General features: G+C 48.4%; 1 pseudogene; it reads right to left on the bottom strand.

The window, feature by feature from the left end:
* Window positions 1-1,106: 1,106 nt before the first annotated feature.
* Window positions 1,107-2,293, bottom strand: LOC125759581 (uncharacterized; annotated as a pseudogene).
* Between the last annotated feature and the right edge of the window lie 2,519 nt (window positions 2,294-4,812).

Here is a 4,812-nt window from a genome sequence, read left to right as displayed (position 1 = left end):
CAACTGTGATCACTGTCAAGTGCCAGAAACACTTGAGCACATATTTTGTACCTGCCCAGCATACGCACGCGAACGACAAAAACTGATTTCCTCGACTGAAGGAGTGCATAATAGGCCATTAACTGATGAGGTTGTGTTGGGCCCATGGCCTGACGCCAACAGCACAACTGTGGTCATAAGAGCGGTTGCAGCTTTCCTACAAGCCACTGGACTGGATGCGCGGCTATAGCACTGCACCACCTAGACGGGACTGTACATACTCACCTCTCTTACTTACCATCGTCATCCATCATTCTTTTTTCTCCCCTTTCCCCACCCCCGGTGTAGAGTAGCAGGCTAGAGCATAATATCGCTCAGGCCGACCTCTCTGCCTTTCTACAAATAAACCTCTCTCTCTCTATATATATTGCATCGAACAGCGCATACACAAAAAGCAGTACCAAATAAAGAAAATAAAGCAGGTAACCAGCAGCAATAAAATAACACCAGTTAACCTTACATCACAATATAGTTTCTAAAGAGTAATCTCACAGCATCAGAGATAACTAACACCACTAAGTAAGGTTCATATCATTTCCAAGTTTCCTAAATACGCGCTAGATAACAAAAAAACGTTAAAACACCCTTCTTGCGCCGTTTGATCGTGCAAAGCGTTGGAAATGGGAAAAGAATAACAAAAAGCTATGTAGCAAAAGAATAACAAAAATAAAGAGAGGATATATTTACAAAACTAGATCACCATAGGCATGTCAGTCATTTCACATCTGGCTATACAGTACACCAGCTTTCGCAAACGCAAATGTCAGCTCTCCGACTATACACTGTTCATTAGACAAGCTAGGCCATCGAAGCGGCCTCGGACAGCACCCTTTGCAGTTTGTTTCAAAGTGGGGACAAATACCAAGAAAGTCCTCGAAGACTTCGTCGCTACCACAGGTGCCAATGCCTGCGCTGTGACAGCACACCACAAACCACGGCGGGGATTATTCTATGGTGAAGCGGGTGTTCTGATACCGGTATAGGTTTCACTCCTATGTGCTCGTGCCCGAACAATTTTCCCATGAATGCACCGCAACGGTACAATAGGGTTTTATTATGCCAGCATATTAGTGTAGACGTATACGTCGATTACTGTGCGCATCATCGAACATGTCAACAACACGCTGAAGATCTATCTTATTGGAAAGAGATCGCTCGACCGCAAGCACAGCTAGGTCGCTAAGACGGTTGTTGGTCATCCTGCTGCGAAGATAAGTCTTCAGACTTCGAAGGCATGAAAATGTGCGCTCGCAAGATGATGACGATGCCGGTATCGTCACAGCGATAACATCTAGCTTGTGCAGTTCGTGGAAGGCTAGCTTATACTCTCCCAAGACAGTCACCAATTGCATCAATGTTTCTATCTTGCACTTCCTTTCGGCTTCGATGCGCTGAAGAAGTTTTTATTACCAACTTGCACTCAACTTCAACGCTGTCGATGTCGCATGCATAGTGCTCAGCGAAAGGCTTGAGTAAGGAGATGTCCATAAAATTCTCACTCTGGGGGTGGTGGGCGCTGACTCCGCAGAGTACATCATTATTCTCCGTGAACCGCCTAGTCAGTTCCGCAATGAGGTGGTCCAAAACGGGTAGAAAAACTTTGACTCTGAATGTTTCCTTTGAATCTGGAGACTCTTCTTGAACGGGCCGTCCTTCACTCAATACAAACTGCTCCAAATGGAGCGGAAGACGCTTCGTTCTCTGGTTTTCCCTTTGGGGCACCCCGTTCTCCTCAGAAATACTGCAGGTTTGCGCCCACACAGTGTCAAATGCGCTCTGCGAATTTCTCATTTCGGAGAACTCGTCAATGACTGTGCGTGCCATGATGCATGCCTGACTAAGATTGCAGTCTCTACTTTGCAATATGTCCGAAAGAACCTTAAGGCGGCTAAGTACCTTGGTAAATAGGCTTAAATGGAAGAGAAACGAGAAGTTCATTTGCTCAAGCAGACCCCTAGCTTCCGTTGCCCGCCTGCTGTTTGTAGCGATGACTTCGGCGAGACATACAAGGATTGCAGGAAAGCTTTTCATTGCAGCTCTGCAAGCCGCTATCTGGCAGGCCCATCGTGAATCAGCTGAGACGCTGCAGCTCTGTCACTGACAAAGACAACCTTTTTTGCACATCTACGTACATGGAGTGAACGGCAGATCCACTTAGGAAGACATAGAGGCATTCCAAAAGAGAGAAAAAATCCCTCACCGGTTTTATCGCCTTGCAGACATCCACGATGACAAGATTGAGGCGGTGGTTCATGCAATGTACGTACACTGCCTGCGGCACTTCCTGCCTCCTGGACGCCCCTTGAGGTACCGCTCATGACACTCGCACCATCATATGTTTGAGCAATGCAAAGCCGAGCATCAATGCCGCAGCCATTCAACGTTTCCTTTACGTAGCTCAGGAGCGACCTTGCATCCATTTGCTCAGCGTTGCGGAATCCAAGGAACCGCTCAAAGACAGTTCCACTGATGTAGTACCTTACTACAACTGATACCTGTTCCGTCTTGCTTAGGTCCTTGGTTTCATCGACGATAAGTGCGAAGCACTGGGAGCTTTTTATCTCTTCCTTTATACTTGTTAATGTGATGTGGCTGAGAATTTCGAGAATCTGGTCTTGTATCGAATGATGAACGTACTTCGCGTTCACTGCTCCACCCTTCAATTTCTTTGCTACAATTTCGTCATATTTAGCAAACAAGTTCAAGAGCTCAACGAAGTTTCCCTTGTTTTCACTTGTGGCACCTTCATCGTGGCCCCTCTGAGCGATTCCTTGAACGGCAGTAAATCGCAATATATCTGCAACTCTTGCTATATAGAGGCGATTTTCCTGCACCTCCCTGGAGTACGCGTCGCTGAGATGTGATGCAACTGACTTGCTTTGCCCTCCCGACTTCATCTGCGTGTAGGAAACCCACGATGCCTGGCAAGTCTTATGCGCGACTGAGTTTCCGTGCTTTCTGAAACCAGCGTCTTTTTCTTGGGCTTTTTTCCAATTACTGTATCCACCATTGACAAATGCATGCAGATTTCTCATTGGCGCCAGTTGAAAACATTCTGCAAGGGTAACAGAAAGCTGCGTCAGCCCGCGCGCTGTACTCCAACCAAGGAAATAGGCGATACCAGTCCGAGTTGAAGCTCCTGCTCAATTTGCCGTACTTCTTAGATGGAAATGGGTTCAGTATTGGCTGTGTGGGTTGCTCTGCCTTGAACTTCGAAATGTCCAACTGGCCTGCGTGGTCGGCATCTACAGAGGCGGTGAATTCGGTCGCAGAATCAGGTTCATCCCTTGCTGCCCGCGGTGCGGAAAGCTCGTCACATTCGCTGTCCATATGCATCGGCGAGGACGGGCAAGCGTCGTCAGAAGCGGTGCTATAGTACACACAGTCTCTTCAAGTGGAATCGAAACGGAGCACTGAGCAGAATTTTCTTGTTCTTGGAGCGTCCGCGATTCTTCGGTTGTTGAAGCAGAAAGCTGGGGGGGGGGGGGCGCCTTTTTGCTTGGCCCACTTGCTCGAAGTCGAAAAAAAGTCGGCAATGGACCTTTTCTGCGACATACTGAGGCAATGAACCCAATGTCCTGTATAGGGTAGACCGCACGTTGGCGTGGCGGCAAGACGGGCTGGCGTTTCCTCCTGCGTCTCAAGCACTGCTTGCTAGCGATCGAGATTACGGTGTAAAAAAAAAGACTCCCACGGTGTAAGAAAAAGCGAGCAAACGAATCTAACACCGCGGCAGTTTGTCCGCTTTGTTTATTGGGCGTGCCGCATTGGCGCCGCCGAAAGACGACACGCGCATCCCGCTTGCCGTGTTCTGGCTTCGGTTATACTGCTTTTCAGGGATGCGCCTGGGATCACCGCATGGCCAAGGTTCAACTCTGCCCAGTTGCCGAGCGGAGTTCGCATGGAAAGGCATTGGAATCGGCTCCGTATAAAACATCTAAAGTTTCAAGCCCACGCTGTTTGCTTCGCCTGTGTTCTGGTCCGCTTATGGACGACACGTGTATCCGTGGTATATGCCTGCTGTCTTGGGTTGCCCAGCGCTCGCGGTTATGCGAGCCTAGCAGGGCGAAGCTTATTCTCTGCAGAAGCGGTATGTGAGGGGAAGGCGCCTCAAAAAGAGGCTCTCGCATCCGAGGCACGAACTTGCTGGTTCACGCAAGCAGACCGGACTGCAAAGTGTAGACCTTTTCTAAATCTATATCAGTTGGAGCATTTTTTTTTGCGCCTGTTCGCACTGTATTTCAAGCACCTGTTTATCACAGGCGAGTGGGCAATCGCTTGTGAGAAGAAATTTCCTACAATAAACTGTCATGCCTAAACAAGATGGTCCTTTGGATAAGCAGCGCTGCTGTCATGCACCTGCCTTCAAATTATGACAGAAATTTGACATTTTGTTTCATACCGCCTACCTTGGGTGAGCTTTTCGGCGATCTTGGGGGGCAAAGGGGGGGCAGGCGAGAATTCTGGGGGGGCTCCAGCCCCCCCGTGCCCCCCACTGGCGCCGCCCCTGATTGCATATAATCGCGACAAGAATGATATGTGCCACGGACAAATGAAACATCTTACTAAATATTATTCACGAAATATTAGTGTAACTGCGGCTGAAATTTCGGAACTGGCCACTACCCATTGAAGTAACCAGCGCAAAGAACAGACACAAGTACAAAAGTTACGACGCTTGTCCTGTTGCTGTAGTGCATTCGTTTATGCTTATGTAATCTGCGAACCGACACAAACATTAAGAACGCAATCCAACTCGCCGAGCCTTCTGTT

The sequence above is a fragment of the Rhipicephalus sanguineus genome, chromosome 8 (assembly GCF_013339695.2).
Source record: "Rhipicephalus sanguineus isolate Rsan-2018 chromosome 8, BIME_Rsan_1.4, whole genome shotgun sequence".
Lineage (NCBI taxonomy): Eukaryota > Metazoa > Arthropoda > Arachnida > Ixodida > Ixodidae > Rhipicephalus > Rhipicephalus sanguineus.
This window is presented reverse-complemented; position numbering and strand designations above follow the sequence as displayed.